The following is a 20,599-nucleotide window of genomic DNA, read 5'->3' on the forward strand; positions in this document are numbered from 1 at the left end:
AGAATATAAATCGATAAAAGGCAGCTGCTTGCGACGCGGGCCAGATATGGTGCTGTCATTTATATATTGTAAATCCAATGATAGCTGATCAAATCAGTGCGTCTACTGTTCCAAACCTGACATGATTGAATTGTCAATAAAAAAGATTTTACAGTAAGGGAAGGACTGCTGGCAGTGTAAATGCCTGGAAGCCTCACTAAGTTTGATACAAAATGAAGCAATAAGCTAGGCTATTATTATATAATTCCAGTAACCAAAATATTTGGATGCTTGTGCTCTCATGTGGAACTGGAGCTGTACGAGGGAAAACCTTTCATTGCGACGTGTTTGGAAAACAATTATTCTGAAACTGTGGAATACGGATGGCTTCTTCTGAAATGAAGATAGCTTATGTGTTGGTAAGGACTAATCGAAATAGCGTAGGACTTCTTTGAGCTAAAGAGGTGCACTTTCAGTGTATTAGGAGGAGGAAGGTTATTAGGGTTTCTGGTTTGCTCAGAAACAAATGGTGCAGGAAGGAGCGCGATTGATGAATCGGTAAGAAGAGGCTGGCCCTGCTCTCGTGTAGAGCCTCTGTGAGCATGAAACCAGAACGTGGTGCACGTTTTTTCCTGGACTGCAACAAAGACCAGTTGATGACAAACCTGTTCGTGACCCCATGGAAGGAAACCAGGCTGGAAGGTGCAAAGTGGTGCTGAGCTTTTTAAGTGCTGATGGAATTTGGTGCTGTAAATTCCCCAGGTTGAATCACTTTCTGATACCCAGAGACCTCCCTGGGCCCTGTCTCTGGGGGAGAGCTGCCAGTGGCAGAGACCCCGGTGTGTAATCCGCTCCCCCGCGTTCCCCGGCAAAGTGTGCCGAAGAGGAGCTGGAAGGGAAGAACTTCAGGACAAGTACTCTGGGAAACACATGGAAATACGTGGTGAAAGCCAGAAAAAGTCTACCATGCCAAACTTCAGAAAGACCCTGCATGTTCAGAGGGTGTGAAACTCTTGGACTCAGTCAAAACACTACGTGGGGCTACGTGGTGAGGTCAGGCGAGGCTTTGAGATGATCCTGTGATGATCTTTAAAGGTCCCTTCCAACCCGAACCACTCTGTGATTCTATAGTGTCTTGGTTGGATCCTGAAGGTATTTATTCTCGCCTGTGGAAATGGGTCTGCAGCCAGCAATGTGCTATTTTAAATTTGTTTATTCTCTTTGAATACGTTTTCCGAAGTCGAATTACCAGTGGTAGAAGAACGTAGTGAGTTTTCTTTCCTGTACAGATGAGCTTGGACCGAATGCTTCATGGTGCTACAGGCTTCCTACACTAAAGATGGAGAGGACATCCTGCTCTGGCCAGCGGGGTTGGACTAGATGATCTCCAGAGGTCCCTTCCAACCCTCCCATTCTGTGATTCTGTGATCCCTTAGCTGCTGCAGGCAGATGCTGGTGGTACGTGTGTGGGAAATGCGATCTCTCCACAGCGTTCCCAAGGGATGCACTGGGTGCAGGAGGGCGAGGGCAGCTCTGTGTCCCTGCAGTGCCACCTGACCCATGGACCTCCTCAGAGACTTTCCCCAGGCTCTGCTGGAGGAAACCCCCGCCTCTGCCCTGTGTTTTCTGCTCCCCTTTTTCCCTGCTCGGTTGTTCCTCTTGAGCCTCGCTGATGGCTGGTGGCTCTTTAAGGACGCGCTAACTCAATTGCTTGTGATTGACCACGCTCTTAAGCTCTTTATTGTGTTGCACCAATTTAGCTAAATCCTAAATCCATTAGGTGCTCTCAGATTGCTTTACAAGTGTCCAGAGGAGGTGTTACCAATAAATCCAGCCTAATTCTCTCAGCAGACAGGGTTTTAAAATTTCAGGCTTGGGCTAGAAGAAGAGTGGAGTGTCGCAGGAGCGGGTTTGCACAGCAATGTGAGGGGTGGGAAGCAGTTTGGCATCTGCTTGTTTGCTTTTTTCCTACCATCTAGTTGGTGTTACTGTTTAGTCCACTTTCTCCACAGAGAGAAAACCTTTGAGAGCAGAAGCACGTGCTGAGAAAACAGCTGGGGAGTCCCCAGTTCCCTTTCAGGAGGAGTGGAGATGATGCTCTATTCATTTATGTGGCTTGAAAAAAGCACCAAAAATTACATGTTTTTAAGGCCAGGCTGGACGGAGCTCTGAGCAACCTGATCTAGTGGGAGGTGTCCCTGCCCATGGCAGGGTGGTGGAACTAGATGATCTTTAAGGTCCCTTCCAACCCAAACTATTCTATGATTCTACGTAAACTTGCAAATACTTTCAGTCCTTGCTGTCCGCCCTCAGCACAAAGAAAACCCTCAAGGCCGTCAGTGAAACAAGCCTTTCCCTGGCTGGTGGTGGCCATCGGAGGTCTCTGGCAGAGAGGTGGCTCCAGGAGCCACCACGGCAGCGCTTCCTCCCCCGGGGTTGCCTGGGGGCTGCTGGTGCCGGTGGGGATGCTCTCCCCATCCAGGCTGGGACCGCTTTGTGCGTGGCTTTGGGTGGCTGCTGCAAATCACCTCCACGCCCAGCCGGGGCTTCGCGGGGCTGGGTTTTTAAGGCAGAGCCTTTTTGCCTTGTATGAGCGTTGTATGCCGTCAAATCCGTGTCAAAGCGCCTTTAGAAATGGCCACCTTCTACAGGGAGTGTCACTGACCCCTCACTTTATGAAATCCATTATTTGGATTTTTGTGGTACAAAACAGAAGTGCTATAAAATATACATATTCCCTGCGAGGCTTGGGCTCGCTCGGCTTACGGCTGCGGCTCTCCCGCCCCGCTCGGCGCGTTTGCGTGGGCAGGACAAAGTGGTGTGACGCCTTGGCGGTGTCCCTGGGCACACATGAGGGATTTTCAGCTGTAACTTCCGATTGGACAGAAGAAAATGCGAAGCTCAGAGAGGAGCCCTTAATATTTCCTGTAATTTCTGTCTCCCCCGCCCTTTTTTTCCTGCTGCCTGCAGGCTAACGTCCTGGCATTGCTAAACACCAACCTGCCACTGGCTAACTCTTTTTTCTTTTTTTTTCTGTCCAGTTTGCATCGCTTTCGTGCTGCTGAGGCCAGCAGAAATGCTTTGCTCAGTACAGGAAACATGGCTAATAATTCATTCAGGAGCAAAAGGAAAATTAGCTTTTTTTCTCCTTAATTCTCCTTTCCTGGCTCTGCAGGCAAACGCTGCAATGGGGCTGTTTCAGGCAGGGACACCCGCATCCCACTGTCGGGGAGGGTGGGCATCGCGGGGGGCTCTGGCGCTGCTCAGCCCGGGGGGAAAACCCCTCTGAATTCCCAGTGCCGCATCTGGGAGGAATCATTTTTGTGGTTTGGGGCCGTTCGAAATCGCGTCTTGTGCTTACATGTCGCTTGCTAGGTCTGGGGGATAAATTGCGTGTCAGCCTGGAAGAGTAAGACCTCCGTGTTTTAAAGCTGGTTGGTTTTGTTAATTTATAAAGGTAAAGGCTGGGGCTCCCCCCAAATCAGGGTAGGGCCACCCCAATTTCTGTTTAAAAACAACCAAACCAAAACAAAAAAGCTGATGTTTTCGTGGCACTTCGCCCATAGTTTAAGCTAGTAAGTCTTTGGGAGACTTTGGTGAGCTTTTGTTTTCGGGGGGTGGTAAAGATCAGGATGAAACATGAGTGTCTTCGTAGGAAAGATGAATGTGCAAAATGTTTGGCCGTCTCGTTTGAGTGGAAGCATGTGGTTTCCAGTTCCCATAACCTTAAGGCATTACGAAATTGTGATTAAAGCCCAAAGAACAATGCGATCGGCATTAAAATTGGTAAGTTTGAAAAATGATACATTGTGAGGTTTTCCTTAATTTGCTCTTCTTGTCTTCCAGCACCGCGGGTCACATTTTCAAGCTTTTTCCCACAGCAGCGAGGGCTGGATTGTTTTGGTTTTTAATTGTAAACTGAGGTCTCTGTGTAATCCGCTCTGGCCAAAGCTGGGCCTTCAGGAAAACAACAGATTGTGCAAGACGCGAGAGCAATTCCAGGGGTTGGGAAGAGATTCAGCCTTTTTCAAAGGTGGAACTTTGCTACAAACACCGCTTAGTGGAGTGGGGAGTACTCCGATTTGAATCCTGGCTGTATTTCCGTACCTGAGATGACACGGTATGAAAATATTCACCATGCGAAGAGCAAGCTTTCTCGTTAAAGACCTGTTTAATAGGTACCTCTGTTTGAGCTTTCAGGGGAGAAAAATCGTCTATGAGCTGTATATACAAATCGGGCAATAATTTAGGTAGTACTCGATGATGGGAAACCAGAAACACAGCAGTTGCTCTGGGCAGCGGAGATGGAGGTGATGCTTCTAGGTTTTTATATCGTTACCGATTATTTTTTTTTTTTTTTTCAGTTGCAGTCTATTTACCTGGATGCTTAATTCATTCACATACAATTAAAAAAGCCAAAACCCAATGCAGACTTCCTGGAGACTGCACATAAAACACAGAGGCTTAGCAGGGTATTAGAGATTCAACTGAGCGCCTGAAATACAGAGGATCTTTGATTTGGTTTGTGTCTAAGTGGTCTTTGTTTAACTGATAGCTGCTAACTTTGTTTAACCGATAACACATGTTGTGCTGTTCCTGGTCTTGACCTTTTTCCAGTTAAACTGGCTTAAAATGAAAGTGTTTATGGGGAGATTCTGCAGCCCTGGCGTCCGTGGGCTGTTTGTCTGGGCGGAGAGGGGGGGTTTGGTGGCTGGGGGGACTTAGCAGAGAGCTGCATGTTTGCAAATTTTAATGGCTTTTGCTCCAGACGGCTTTTAACATGCTCCCCGCACAGCCACCCTGGGCAGGAACGGCTTTTTCCATCGCCAGCTTTGGTTTTCTCACTGTGGTTTTATTGCAGTTTAGATTTCTTGGGCATGTAAAATGCCATCAAATTGGTACCAGAAAGAGGAGGGGGGAGGTCTGCAGGGCAGCCGCGGCTTTGGCAATAGCAGAGCGGGCTGCTGCGCGCAAGGGGAAAAATGAAAGGAGTGCTTTGTGCCGACTTTGTGTGCTTTAGGGGAAGGCTGGGTCCGTGGCTACGTGGACCTGCTGCTTCTGGACGTCAGGAGGAGCTTTTCCAGAGTCTGTCATGGTGAATGGACGGTGTTTGGGGAGAAGCGTCTGCCTTTGCAACACAGCAAGTCACAGAATGATTTGGGTTGGAAGAGACCTTAAAGATCGTCCAGTGCCACCCACTACCCTGGGCAGGACACCTCCCACCAGACCAGGTTGCTCCAAGCCCCGGCCAACCTGGCCTTGAACCCCTCCAGGGATGGGGCAGCCACAGCTTCTCTGGGCAACCTGGGCCAGGGGCTCACCGCCCTCACAGCAAAGAACTTCTTCCTAATATCTAAATCTCCCCTCTTCCAGTTTAAAACTGTCCCACCTCGTACTATGGCTCCCCTCCCTGACCCAGAGTTCCTCCCCAGCTTTCCTGTAGGCCCCCTTCAGTGACTGGAAGGGGCTCCAAGGTCTCCCTGGAGCCTTCTCTTCTCCAGGCTGAACCCCCCCAACTCTCTCAGCCTGTCCTCACAGCAGAGGGGCTCCAGCCCTCGGATCATCTTCATGGCCTCCGCTGGACCCGTTCCTGTCCACTTGCGGGCATGGAGCATCTTTGCTGTTCTCCTGGCCCCAGCTCTTTCCCTGCCTGCAGCGTTCCCAGCGTTAGCTGATGGGCAGAGGGTTTTACTAAAGGGGGCTCAGGGCATCCCCAGATGAAGGGGCGCAGAATGCCAGGCAGCTGGGGCAGCACTTCATGTCCTGGCTGTGGGGAGGCTGTGGTGGGGAAGGTCCTTGGGTCTTGTATGAAAAGCTGAAAGCACTGGAGAAAAGCAAGGACCTGGAGGTGTTCAAGGCCAAGCTGGATGGGACTTTGAGCAACCCGGGCTGGGGGGAGGTGTCCCTGCCCCGAGCAGGGGGTTGGAACGAGGTGATCTTTAAGGTCCCTTCCAACCCGAACAGTTCTATGATTCTAAGACCTGTGTAGAAGAATGCTGTTTACTTCAAGCAGGAAAATGTACTTTGATATACAAATGGGGTACTGTCTACAAAGAGGATGCTCGCCCCTCCTCATCCATGCTGAGAAGCAAATCTGTTTCTAGTGCCAGACACGGGCATACAGGGTCTCCCCTTCTCTCTTTCCAAGGCTCTCCTCCATGCCACGGTGCTGCGTGCTGCTTAAACTGGGCTACAGCTTGGGTGAAGGAGGTCTGAACCCACACCTGAGCTTTCGACTGCCCTGTAGTCAGATCAAAACAGTAGAGTCTTGTGGGCTTCCAGAGATGCGGTGAGACTGCAGGCATAACTCTGGGCTGCCAGTGTTTCGTTCCTGTCCTTTTCCCCTCTATCCCTCACATGGGAGGCTCTGGGGTGGCTGACAGTCCGTGAGCTCTCCTTTGCCGATGCCTTCAGAGGGCAAACAGCAAATGATCAATTCAGGTAGTGGAAAATGGGCTGGCTCTTCTCGCCATCTCCAGAGGCCGTAAAAACTCGCATTACTCCCTTATCAAGAAGCATCCGTCTCTGCCGTGCCTGAGCCAGTCAGTTAAGTGCAGACCTCAGAGGAAATGAATTTTTTGATTCTTGACAAGAAGTCAACGAAGAATAGCTTTTCCAGGGAAAATATTCTTCCTGGCAGGAGCAGTGGTGGGCTTGCGGTGGGGAAGACCGTTGTCTTTGGACCGGAAATCTCTGTATTTGAAGAAGAGCTCTTTCCTCCCTGATTTTTCTCCATGGATATATAAAAAAAAAATAATCAAGCGTTGATTCCCAAAGCAACTGAATAATTTTAGATACGTTGTTGTAACCTCTCAAATATGTCAGTGCTCCCACTGCAAGAGGAGACTGAGGAAAAGCAATGTGAAGGATTAGAAAAAGGTGATGCCTTTTCCTACTCAGCGGAGTATAACTCGCTAACACGTTAAATACCTGGATCGGGGCCTTTTTAGACAGGCCGTGGTGCAGTATGTCTTCAAAACGACCCTCATGGGCTCTGCCCTCCCTGTCCAGCCATAAACTAATTCTCAGGACTAATGGTAAAATTCTGCAAGGCGTGAATTCCCAATTCAAATAGATTTACAGTAAGTTAATAGATATTTTTTTTTTCCCCCAGCATATCTCTTGCAACCTATTTGTGGTAGCATCATTTAAACATGCACAGTAATTGAAAAAAATGTCAGGTGATAGGATTTATAATCCTCTCTGACCCGTGTTTTTTCATGCCCAGGGAAAGTTCCATAATAAGCATAACATTTGCAGTAAGGAAATACCTTGTGTGGAAGTGGTCAGAAGGGAGGTGTCTCTGGGTGGTAACTTTTCTTTGGAAAAAAGGATTCTGCAGTTATGAGAAGCTTATAACTTAGCAAATGCCGCCAAGAGGGTCACGTCCTTATGTGCCGAGAGTTGTAGAATAGATGAGTCAGAACATTGTCTTGATGAAAATGAATCTTCAGCTTCGTTAGAAAACATATTCTGTGTTGGTTTCCACGCTCAGCCTTTGAAATACACGGTCTTTATTTTGAGAAGATTACCCTGAAAGTATTGTTCGGAGAAAGTGTTTATTTTTTCCCAAGCATATTTGTCCTCGCTCCTTTTGTTATCGTTATTTATAAATCAAAAGTCATATTGATCTGGAGATTATGTGTTAAACCATCCCTGAGCAGTGGTTGCTCCGTTACTGAGAAAACCAGCTGCCATAAAAATTTTGGTAAATTTATCGATCGATACTCTCCGTGTTTCTCTTTAGGAAAAAAACAAGCTGAATTTTAATTTACTGGGAAACGTGGCCGAACACGTGGCCTCCCCCGCGGGTTCAGCAAGGGATTTAAGCCTGCGAGGAACTTTCAAGAGATGAATAGTGCCATTACTTTGCAGAGGATTATTCATGTTCTTGAAGGAAAGCCCGGCTGGAGCGGGCGGCGGAGCTTCGGATCGATTTCTGGCAGCCGTGGTTGTGAGCCTTGCTCCGCAAAGCCAAATTATCATCTTGCGCTCCCGTTACAGCGGCTGCCTCCCTCTTACAGGGGGGAGTAAGGAGGCGATAAAACATCTTCCTTTGAAAATGACCGTTAACCATAACGGGGCTTTGAGCCAGGGCAAGGGGGATGCAGGAACCGTGTGAGCTGCTGGGGATGGCCCAGCCATGGGCTCAGCTGGTGCCACCAGGTGATGTCTCACCCTCTGCTTCTTCCCTGGGTCAGGACTTGTCCAGGCATCAGCTTAAAACCAAAACCAACCAACCAACCAAAGAAAACCCACGCCAAAATCCCAACCAAAACCCCCCGCCAAACAACCGAACGAAGAAAAACCACAAAAAACCTCACAAAGGAACAAACATACAAAAATCCCAATACCCAACTCCCCCCCGTTCCCCCCCCAGCAAAACAGCCAGTGTTTTGGGGAGCTCTGCTCAAGATACCACAGAGGAAGGAAGGAAAGAAGTGAGTCCAGTGTTTGGAAAGCGCTCAGTCTGGAAACTGGGGCCATGGGGAGGTCCTCACTTTTATGGATGGAGATGGTGTCTGGGGTTTGTGTGTCTGGGATGTGTTGTTGTGGTGGTGCTGGTGAGGGTACAGTGTCCTCTGTGTCCCCGTGGCATCTCGTATGGGACGGGGATATGGGTACCGTGTTCTGCAAGATGCTTGCAAGATGTTCTGCAAGATTCTGCAAGATGCTGACTCGCAGCGAGTCAATGCTGCCAGGGACCGTCGGAGGGGCTGGTGGCACTTGTGCTGCTGAGATGATCCACGGTCTTATTTCCATGTTGGAAACCCTGTCCCTTCTCTGAGGTGTCTTGAGACAAGATCAGCTTAAAAATCACTAAATTGCTTTTGAGAACCCGGGTGCTGTTCTGTATCTTGATGGGAAGAGAGTTACACCGATGTTGGTTGCTGTATGTTACTGAGCAAATGCCTTTCCCGAGTTCTGCCAGGACAGGTGGGAAGCTGGAATCAGAAGTAAAGGGGCTGGAGGGACTTAGGAACAGTCAACAGGTGCCCTTAAATAAGTGCAAGTCCTTCGTGTTACTATAGGGATCAAGAACTGATCTTCTGCCATTTGTTTTCCGTCAGGCAGTTGAGATAACTTTAAAGAGAATTTGACCAGGGGAGATTATAAAGGAAGGAATTTGCTTCTTAAATAGATAGTCTGCTCTCCATTGTTCAAGACTTAACAGGCTGATAAAAGCCTGCCGGAATGTAAAGGAGCCTGGAAAACCCTTCTTAGATCTGCCTTGCTCGAAAGTCTAAAGACCAGTGCACTTCCAAAGACTTATTTTTGAATGCACGCTCAACTTGACCTAGTGCCTTCCTTGATCTTCATTTATTCTGATGAATAAAGGAATTTGCTAGGCATGTGGTTTTTTTTCGGAAATTGCTTATAACTTTTAGTTTAAAGTAAATGGAGGAACTACACAAACTGACGTCCTGGCCTTTAGAAATGCTTGGCTTGTGCATTCGGAAGGGAGTGTGTGGAATCACTTGCCCTCTGCTTGAAACGTGCCTCGTCGTTTGTCTTTTAAGAGACATGCTGCTTTTTCGAGATCTTTATAATCCCATTAGGTGGATGTTGGAGCCTTCAATTAGCGAAATAAGGCTGGGAGGGATTGGCCAAGTGCTGGTTTCCTTGTCTCTTCTCTCTTTGGGAAATGCACTTTGTGTTTAAAACCAAACCAAACCAAAGGCGGCTGTGGCTCTGCAGTGGTACGATGCCTGGGTCAGTGACATCTCTGGCTGCTCACGTACCCAGGGCAGAGATGTCCCTTTTGTGGGGTTTTTGAAGCTGTTCCTGCCGCGCCGGGCTGTGCTCCCTGGCTGAGCAGCCGGCTCGAGATAGGAGTTGTAGATGGAGACTGTCGTCTCTGCAGCAAATTGGAGAGAGGTAAGAGAGACTAGAAGCAAAGAATGTAAATATTTGGGGTAAAAAAAAAAAAAAAAAAAAAAAGCGGAGGTGAAAGTTGCCCAGTGATGTGACATTAGTTCTGGGTGTGTTATTGATGTAATTATAACATAACAAAAGCCTGGTGGTGCTGTTTTCAGTGATTTATTTTCTGTTCTGTGGGATTGGTTTAATTAACTTTTCCCCTTTAGAGGGAAAGAGGAAAATATGAAATATTTGGAGTGTAGGCATCTCTGCGTGTGGCTGAAAGCGAACTCCTCGCCGGCTGACCCCGGGCTCTGCCAGCCCACCGCTCCCCGCTGCCTTCCCACCAGCTCGGACCCCGTGGTCCTGCCCTGGGCAGCAGCGGTTTCTTTCCTGCTCTCTCCAGTGCGAACTCCCAGCTGCCTCGGAGGGCACTGGGTGAGGATGAAACCACCCCAGTTCCTTTGCAGTAAATCACTTCTGCAGGAGCGCCAGCGTTCGCCCCATACAAATGGTGAGTGCAGTTTGATAGTCCCCAAGCTGAAGGTTTCCCCTCATCCTTGGGCACTCCTTGTCTCTGCCCAGTGGTTCTGCTGCCCGATGCATCCCTAAACTGGTGCCCAGTGATGGAGAGGAGCCTGGACACTTGAACCCCAACCCTTATGTGGGCTTCAACACAGGTTAAAGGCAAATCACATCCTGGGCCGCATCAAAAGAAGCGTGGCCAGTGGATCCAGAGAGGGGATGCTGCCCCTCTGCTCCGCTCTGGTGAGACCCCACCTGGAGTACTGTGTCCAGCTCTGGAGCCCTCAGCACAAGAAGGACATGGACCTGTTGGAGCGGGGCCAGAGGAGGCCACGAAGGTGCTGGGAGGGCTGGAGCCCCTCTGCTGTGAGGACAGGCTGAGAGAGTTGGGGGGGTTCAGCCTGGAGAAGAGAAGGCTCTGGGGAGACCTTCGAGCCCCTTCCAGTCCCTGAAAGGGGCCTGCAGGAAAGCTGGGGAGGGGCTGTTGGCAAGGGCATGTAGCGATAGGATGAGGGGCAATGGTTTTAAACTAAAGCAGGGTGGGTTTAGATGAGACATGAGGAAGAAGTTCTTTCCACCGAGGGTGGTGATCCCCTGGCCCAGGTTGCCCAGAGAGGTGGTGGAGGCCCCATCCCTGGAGACATTCAAGGCCAGGCTGGATGAGGCTCTGAGCAACCTGATCTAGTTGAAGATGTCCCTGCTGACTGCAGGGGGGTTGGACTAGATGGCCTTTAGAGGTCCCTTTCAACCCAACACATTCTAGGATTCTATGATTCAACAGCAGGATGGGGCATTGGGTGCATGGAGAGAGGTTTATCTTTGGTCTGACAGGTTACCAGCTATTTTTTTGCTGCAGAAACCTCTTGCATCCCTCCGTGTCTGCTTTTCCTACTTGTACTCCCAGGGCTCGGGTTGAGCCGGCTTCTCCGGGGCTTATTCCTCCCGCTCCCCTTGGTTTTGATAAAGAATCATGTTCATCCACCACTCGTGCCAGCCCTTACTGTTTGCATTTTTAACTTTGTCTTTATTAAATTTTCAGGAATCTCTTAAGCATTCACACATCTGTCATGGCACAAAGCAGAATATTTCTTGATGTTCAGGAAAACAAATTATACAATAGATGTGCAACCCATATTTAATGAAAAGCGCCACAGCCACGTGTTCGTGCATGAAACCCCAGAAAAGATTTTACTGCAGAGTCATTCTTGAGAGGCGTTTGCTGTGAGATTTTTGGGGTTTTTTTTTTGAAATTTCATTTCGAGTCTAGGCTTCCTACATCAAAGCGCGTATTCCCAAGGGTCTCTAGGGAGCTCTCAAGGCATCCTGGTGCCCCTCAAAAGCTAAGCTGCTTTCCTGTGCTCCCTTCCAGCATCCCTAACCCAGACTTTTGCTGTCGGGAGATGCGGATGGCTGCACGGGGCACGAAGTGCCGCACCGAACTCCCTGCGGGCAGGGTCTGGGCCAGGCATGGACCACCACGAGAGACCAGAGCTGTGGGCACCAGCGTTTCTCCTGCCTTCTGGGCTTGTAGCAGCTTGCGATGGTGGGCTCTGCTGTCTGCATTAACAAAGTCTTTGTGCGCAGGATATAAATAATGAATGGATGAACCACAGTGTGACTAATTGCCTAACAGCCGGACTGTTACCTAGAATATAACAGGAGGGTGTTTTCAGGGCATTTTGAGTGGGTATAATGAGACGCTGGCATACAGTATTTTTATTAGAAACTTCAGGCACTAGATAAGATGAACAATTAAAAATAAATGGCTTTGAAGCTTTGCATTTTGATAGGCACAGATAATTAGGGGAAGACACTTTTCTGACAAGAGCTTAATGATTTGGCTTTGGAAACTTTTAACTTGGCTCCCGTGGGAGCGAGGGTGGTGGGCACGGAGCTGGAAGGAGCCCCCTCTCATTTAAAGGTTGGACAGAGTCCGAGATCTTTCCTCTCTTGAGCTGGTGGTGACGGAACAAAGGAAGAAAGTGTAAACCTTGACGGCTTAAAATTTAGAAGACGGAATAACTGAATTGTTCTAATTTTTATTACTAATGCTTTGAAGCTAATCTCATAAGCTTGGGAGCTTGAGACCGTAATATTTATGGTGACAATATCGTAAAAGTAATCCAAGAGGCTGTGTCATAGTTGTAGAAAAGCATTTCCTAAGCTCTAAACCCAAATAAGCTCAGAGAAACAAACCCTGTAAGAGCAGCAGTGGCACCATCTGATGGGTTTTGTAATGCCACAGACAAAAGTAATTATGCTGCTTAGAAGAGCTTTTGTCTCCAGATAATGTTGTTAAAAACTTGCAGTGTAGTGTAAATCATAACGGAACAAATCTTATTGCTGCCAGGGGAAAGCCTCTTGAATTTTGTTTTATTCCTGCTCAATATATTGCAAACCTTTTCCAAGTTTGTACATAAATATTACCTGCTGTGTGAAAAATGACTCGCGATTCATCTTGCCAGTATTGCCCATGGCAGCCAGGCCGTTATTGCAAACAGTTGTTTCTCTCTCGGTGAGATCTTTTGCGTGTCTTCCAGGAGCACGGGCTGTTGCAATGAGTCTGAAGGTGTCTGATTCATTGGAGGTATTACAGAAGTATTTCCCTTAGAGCCCACTCACATGTGAACGCCTGCGGCTCCTTTCACCGCTTCCTAGTGGTACCGCCGCAGTTGCCGCGTCAGAAAATATTTTGGTGAGCTTACAAAACCCAAAACTTTGAGCGTTTCCTTGATGAACGTTTGAATTCCCATCTGTGAACATTGGTGGGGGTTTTGGAGGGGCTGAGCATTTTTGGTTTCTAGATGTATGGGACTTTTAAAGGTTTAGAAACCCTGGACCTGAAAAGGGATGTAGCAATTGTGTTAGGACCAGGTTAATTAGTTGATGAGTTTTCCACCGCCCTGCCTGGAGATCGATGCTTTTGCCTTAGGATGGAAACGATTCCTGTGGGCTGAGAGATCCCAGTGCCTGCTTCTCTCCTGACGTGATTTGTGTCCTGATGAGTGAAGGGAGAGTGATGTTTGCTGGGCAACCTGGTGAGCCCCTGGCCCAGGTTGCCCAGAGAAGCTGTGGCTGCCCCATCCCTGGAGGGGTTCAAGGCCAGGCTGGACGGGGCTTGGAGCAACCTGGTGTGGTGGGAGGTGTCCCTGCCCAGGGCAGGGGGTGGCACTGGATGGTCCTTAATGTCCCTTCCAACTCTAACGGTTCTACGATTTGCATCAGAAGGTCATTTCATAGGCAGTAAATGAGATTTTTAGTGTCAGCAGGGAAGTGCCAGAGAGCAGGAGGAGCTGGGGCAGCTCAGTGGGTGAAGTCTGGCCACGCCGGGGGCTCTCCAGCCCCTGCGGTTATTGCTGTGCCTTGCGCTGAGTTCGGTGCCAGGTCCCACGAGCGGGGACCTTCCGGGGAAAAGGTTTGCTCCCCAGACAGGGACACAGGGGGGGCCATTGGAGCCTGACAGAGGGGCCTCAGCAAATCCACCAAGCGTCAGGAGCTGGTTCATTTGCTGCCCTGGAGCGGTCACATCCATAGGTGAGATTTATCAAGGGAGAAGGGGCATATATTTTGCCAAAAAGGTGTTTAAAGTGCATTTTTGTACGTAGAGCTGGTGAGCAGGACAGGGAAGCGCTGTGTGCAGCCCTTCCAAGCAGCAGCATCCCGGGAAAGGTGTAGTGAATCACAGAACACATCATCATCTGCAGAGACAGGGGTACTGCTGGATGCCAGTGATCCGTGTCGATCTCCAGGGAGGTTTTTGCTGCACGGAAATCAGTTTCTGGTTTGTTTTACAGTTTGGGATAGTTTGTGAGGATTCACCTCTCTGCTGCAAAATCCTGGGGAAAATGGCCCTGCACCTGGAGGCAGCAACGTGATGGTGACACCGTGACCTTGCCTAGGATTACTTGCCTGGCTGTCTCCCGAAAAATAGAACCGAGCCTTGTCCTTACTAGCTCTTGGCAGTGGAATAACAAACATGGTGTAGTTCCTCCACTGCGAAGGCTTATCTTTATGCGCTCAAGATAAGGCTTTAAATGTGGGCAGACAATTGCCCGGGTTTTAAGGAAAGAATCTTTTGCCAAGGCGTGAATAGGCGTTGGGAGCTCAGCTGTCCTGGTGGGCAGCGGGAGCAGCCCTGGTGGGAGCTGCTCTGCTCAGAGAGTGCTTCACGGTTGTGTGGTTTGCGTGCCCAGATGTCAAGAAACAGTAAAATCAAGGTTGTCGGTGCAGTTTTAACCCCTTTGGTGTCCATGTGTTGCAAGGGACTGGATGTCGTAATCCAGCACTTCCACCCGCCTTTGTTCCCTTACACGACGCCCTATGGAAGATAGGCGGCGAACACAGCAAATTTTGCCGTGCAGCTCCCTCGTCTTTGGTGTGCCTTTGCTGAAGAGGACTTGTGCTGTGTGATGCGCCAAGAAGGGCAGCTTGTGTTTGGTTTTCAGGTGTACAGGACTTTTACAGGTTTAGAAACCCCAGAGCTGAGGGGGATGCGTCAACTGCAGCGTTAGGGCCAGGTTCCACGTGGGAAGCTTGGGTTTGCAGCAAACCAACAGCAGCAAAGCAACAGAGGGGCAGGCACGAATCCCACGGCACGTTCTGGTGCCTGGCTGCCATGGTGGATCCCGCTTTCCCCTCTGTGGGACAGCTCAACACCTTCTCCCCATGGTGGCACAGGGAGGTGGCTCCAGGTGGCTGCAGCCATGGCCGCGGTGGTGCTGGCTCTGGGTGAGCTGGCGCGGGAGGGCAGAGGGAGGACAGACCTCCCTGTTCCTGGCAGCAGCAGCTGCTTTCCAGACATCTTCGCTGGCTTGGGAAGCTGCACCCGCTGAGCTCAGACCAGGGGGTGCTGGCTCTGTCGCTGCCCCAGCTCTCGCCCCGCCGGGGGGATGCCGTGTGGGAATGGCTCGCTGAGGTCGCTCGCGCCGGCTCCTTGCGGTTCGGGCGACTGCATCACATCATCTCTTAAATAAACCCATCAAGGGTTTATTTATCAAGATTCGTCCGGAGCCTCCCGCAGCCTGGGGGAGCCAGCAGGTTAATCCGGAGCTGCTCCGGCCCCGGCATCGCCCCTTTGAAGTAGCTGCAGCCCAGGAGCAAACGTCCCTTCTCAGGAAAGCTGGCGTTTTTACTAAGCAGCAGACTTTTATTATCTGAGCCGAGGACACAGTGATTTCCTTCTCCTGCCAGTAATCCTCACTTAGGGCACTGTTATGTTCTTTTACAACTTATTTTCTTTTCTCTAATTGCTGGTTTGCAGTGGCCGTGCAGCTCTCCCTGGACTGCGTTCTGGGGAGCTTTTGCACTTTGAAACCAGCTTAGTCCTTCCCTCCTGGCCGCCGGAAATGGGCAGCAATTCCTCTCCAGGTACTTCAGCGAGAGTCCTGCCAGAAAAATAAGCAATAGCCTACGCTTTTCAACTGGTGCCTGATAGCTGAAACTCTACTCCAGACAACAGTTATTTCACGCGTCCTGGAGAGCCCTGATAAACTGTGCTTGACGGAGGCTGTCAATAGATGTACGGTAGCGGTGCTTTGCTGGTGACGGTGCTCCGGCTCTCATCCTGCATACGGTCCCTTTGTTTCACCCGGGCATGGTGTGGTTCTTCCCATCCATCCTGGGGTATGGCACCGTGGTCCTGTGCGTGGTTAAATTGCTCCCAAGGTTTTGTCCCTGTGCTGACTGAAATGACTATGGAGTACAACTTGGCTGGAGCCCCTCTGCTGTGAGGACAGGGTGAGAGAGCTGGGGGGGTTCAGCCTGGAGAAGAGAAGGCTCCGGGGAGACTTCAGAGCCCCTTCCAGTCCCTAAAGGGGCTCCAGGAAAGCTGGGGAGGGACTCTGGATCAGGGAAGGGAGCCATAGGACGAGGGGGGACAGTTTTCAACTGGAAGAGGGGAGATTTAGATGAGATGTGAGGAAGAAATTCTTTGCTGTGAGGGCGGTGAGCCCCTGGCCCAGGTTGCCCAGAGAAGCTGTGGCTGCCCCATCCCTGGAGGTGTTCAAGGCCAGGCTGGACGGGGTTTGGAGCAACGTGGTCTGGTGGGAGGTGTCCCTGCCCAGGGCAGGGGGTGGCACTGGGTGGGCTTTCAGGTCCCTTCCAACCCCAACCATTCTATGATTCTATGTGTTCTGCACCTTTATTTGCCTTTGGATGAAATGTGCTCAAGAGCTGCCCAGGCAGGACTGACTCTCTGGCATGGTGGCCCACAGCAGCTCAGGCTGTCATCTGCCCAGGCCAGACTCATGGATCAGGGCCCTTGAAATCTTAGTGCATGCAAAAGTGGTTTTCTTAGTGTTTGGTTGTTTTTTTTTTTTTTCCCCCCTGCTAATCACATAAGAAAATATTTTATAAAGCAGAGGTATAACCATGTGGCGTGATGGAGTTCTGCTGTGTGTGCATAGCTACGGTGATGGAGACAGAAAGATGTGCGGTACCTTTGCCTGCTGGAAGTTGGGTATAAGTCTGATGCTACGCTTCATCAGTGCTGTTAAGGTATTTACTCGGCTTCAGCCAGACCTGCGAACCAGCTGCCTTAAACTGCGGGTTTTGAAAATACCCTCAAGATGGAAAAATAAAATAGAAGAAAGAAGATTCAGTTGTCCTCCAGCAATAGGAGTTTCAGTAATGCCGTGTTATGAGCAGGGCAGATTTTACCAGCGGCAAATCCAGGCTGTGGGGTTTTTATGGGGGGATCAGACGCCCGTGCCGCTTCTGTAAGGCGGCGTCCCCTGGGTTTCCCGGCGAGGCTCACTCCTGGGGGGCTGACCCACAACGTTCCCTCCTCTTTGAAGTGCTGGGCGTCTGGCCGTGGGTCGCTGCTGCTGCGGGCAGCTGGGGCTTTAATATTCTCGCAGCCAGCCCTTGGCGAGAAATATTTCAGAATAAGCAACTGCTTGGGGAGTTGGGTGGGAGAGATTTTTTGGATGTGCAAGACTTTTTTTTTTTGTTGTTGTTTGTTACAAAGTTTTATTATTTCTTGCATTTATTAATGGGGCAGCAGGAGGCTCCATATGCTTTTATAGTCCCCGTTGCTCTCTCTAACGGATATATGCAAAGGCTCCAAGGCATATAAAACAGACACTCTTAGCCAGTTATTATGATAAAAATTATGTGCATGTCATGACCTTTAAAGCAGTGGGACTGTGTGTGCATGCTCTTCTGATACGCCACTGTTCTCCATTCCTTTCTGAAGCATTTCTCGCCGTAGGAGGTTTGCATAGGAGCTTGGAATATTTTTCTAATCAGCGAAGAGTCTCTTGGCTCTGACGATAACTTGCAAAGCACAGAGGAGCGAGGCAAGGGAAGAGGGATGACTTTTTCTAAGGGAACTAACAGAGAAGAGGTTAAAGGCGAATGGGGAGGCACAGCATGAAAATCCCGGCACCGTCTGCAGCGCTTTTAAAAAAATAAAAAACACTGGCCCAAAAAGTTCTTTGTGCCCTTTGAGGCAAAAGCTGTTCTGGTGCTCTTGAGGAGAAAGAAGGAAAAAAAAGTTTCGTAATCCATATGCCCTATTTAAAGAGACTTTTTTTTTTTTTTTTTTTTGTTTTAAAACTTTTAATAACATTGCAACCACAACTTGCTCTCCTTCCCCAGCCGGCGTGTTTACCCGGCACTGTGTCGGATGTGCCGCTGTGCGTGGAGCGTTGCAGTGTCCTGTATGGGCCTGAGGAGCGGGATGCCAGCTGTCGTGGCGAGGGAGGCGTGGAGAGAGGGGGGCCGTGTCCTTGCACCATGGCATCCCATGGTCGGTGGCGTTGGGAAGGATTGCTGTCCTCTGGGAAGGCGGGTGGTTGCTCTGGGCTTGCTGGGCCAGTCTTGGCGCACGCGTTGGGAGCTGCGGACAAAGCGCTTCAGCGGCACACCCTGGGAGGTGTGCAGGCACCCAATGCGATGGAGACGCTGTTGTCAAAAGTATATTGGTAATCTCTGCTTTGGTCGCAGTTTACACCATAGCTTTCTGCATGCTGGTGTGGGGGGAGGCAGCAGCAGCAGGTCCCAGCCCCACCAGGCGTGCCGGGATAGGGTGCAGCTGGGAAGAAAGAGTCGGAAGTCCTGGAGATGCGATGGTCCCAAAAGCTCTTGAGTAACGTGAGAGGTTATGCAGGGCGAGCAGCAAGGCCTGACGTTGCTCGTGGTAGCGTTGATACTGAACCCCCGTGGAGAGGCATCAGGCCACGCTCGGCTGCAGCCCAGGCTTAACAAATGGGAAAAATAACACTTAGGGTTTTAAAAATTAAATGCTCCCTTTAATTATTGAATACGAATAATTTTCATGCAAGTTGAGCCAGGATGTGTGTTTCCAGAGTGACACGGTTGAGAGCGGTTACATCGTGGGGTGTCGGTGACCTGTGAACTGAGAGGCTGGTCGTTATCTTTAGCATTTTATGAATAGTACCCTGGAGGGTGGGACACAGGCTGGCAGAGAGAGTTGGCTGAAGAAAAAGAGTTTAATTTGCACCGGTGGCTTTCCTTTCTATTGCTTTAACTTGCAAACCGGGGTGTGTGTAGGTGTGTTGTCTTTACATACCTGGGTATGGGTATTTTGGAAGCCTCCTGGTGAGGAGGGCTGTAATTAAGGGCATAACTGTGCAGCGACTGCTGCTGGAGGCTCTCCTGCTTGCCACGTGGAGAAGATGTGGGTCCTCAAGTCTTTGAAGGTGGAGAGGGGAAAATGCAGCCTGGCTTTTCCTAGCAAATTGATGGTCTCCGTGTAAAACTTGAGCTTCACGGGGCTGTTTGGCACAACCTGGTGTGTGTGAGAGTGGTCCTGGCTGGGTACCCACGGATGGACACAGCGTCGCTGGCTCTCAGCATCGCTTTGAACCACAGAGCAGAATCACACACAGAATCACAGAATGGTTTGGGTTGGAAGGGACCTTAAAGATCATCTCAGTCCAGCCCCCTGCCCTGGGCAGGGACACCTCCCACCAGACCAGGTTGCTCCAAGCCCCATCCAGCCTGGCCTTGAACACCTCCAGGGATGGGGCATCAATAACGTCCCTGGGCAATCTGTTCCACTATCTCACCACCCTCACAGCCAAGAATTTCTTCCTGATATCCAATCTAAATCTCCCCTCCTTCAGTTTGAAGCCGTTACCCCGTGTCCTGTCATTACCCTGATCCAGAGTCCCTCCCCATCCTTCCTGTAGGCCCCCTTCAGGGACTGGAAGGGGCTGGAAGGTCTCCCCGGAGCCTTCTCTTCTCCAGGCTGAACCCCCCCAACTCTCTCAGCCTGTCCTCACAGCAGAGGGGCTCCAGCCCTCAGATCATCTTCGTGGCCTCCTCTGGCCCCCTCCAACAGGTCCATGTCCTTCTTGTGCTGAGGGCTCCAGAGCTGGACACAGTACTCGAGGTGGGGTCTCACCAGAGCAGAGCAGAGGGGCAGAATCACCTCCCTTGCCCTGCTGGCCACGCTTCTTTTGATGCAGCCCAGGATGCGGTTGGCTTTCTGGGCTGCAAGCGTGCATTGCCTGCTCATGTTGAGCTTCTCGTCCACCAGCACCCCCAAGCCCTTCTCCTCAGGGCTGCTCTTAAGCCATTCTCCGCCCAACCTGTAATTTGTGCCTGGGATTGCCATGACCCAGGTGCAGGACTTTGCACTTGGCCTGGTTGAACTTCATGAGGTTCGCGCAGGCCCACCTCTCAAGCCTGTCAGGGTCCCTCTGGATGGCATCCCTTCCCTCCAGCGAGTCGCCCATGACACACAGCTTGGTGTCGTCAGCAGCTGATGTCCAGGGCAGATGAAAGGTTGGATCTGTAGCTGTTGTGGTGCATTTGAGAAAGCTGCAGCACTGCAGGGGCTTTTTAGATGGCTTTGAGGACGCTTAGCGCAGGGTGGGTGCTGGGGGTTGAGTCCAAATATCCTCTGTGACTAAGGTCCTATAAATATTTTCCTTTTCGTAATGGGATGTCAGCAATTACTATTTCCTGATTTTAAACACTGTACAGTTTGTCAAACATTTGTCTCTGTCTTAAATTAATCCTGGAGGAAGAATTCCTGTTAATTTCAAATCAACGCGAAAGGGGGAGAGAAAGAAATTGCAGACTAGCCCTTTTCTTGAATCAATATTTTCTTTAAAAGCTGAAATGTTAACTGGATCGTAAGGGGTTTTTTTTGCCGTTTTGAAATGCAGCTTGTGTTTAAAGAATGTGTGCATTTCCCCTGAAAATCGCTGATGCTGGTAAGCGTGGCGTTGGGCACGGCTGCCAGCAGGCGTTTGACCCAAAG

At 50.1% G+C, this 20,599-nt stretch overlaps 1 protein-coding gene across 1 annotated transcript in view; it reads left to right on the forward strand.

Moving 5' to 3' along the window:
• GPC3 (glypican 3) overlaps positions 1-20,599 on the forward strand; it is a 172,180-nt gene that overhangs the window by 56,636 nt on the left and 94,945 nt on the right. The window lies entirely within an intron of this gene.

This window comes from Chroicocephalus ridibundus, chromosome 9, assembly GCF_963924245.1.
Source record: "Chroicocephalus ridibundus chromosome 9, bChrRid1.1, whole genome shotgun sequence".
In the NCBI taxonomy this organism is placed as follows: Eukaryota; Metazoa; Chordata; class Aves; order Charadriiformes; family Laridae; genus Chroicocephalus; species Chroicocephalus ridibundus.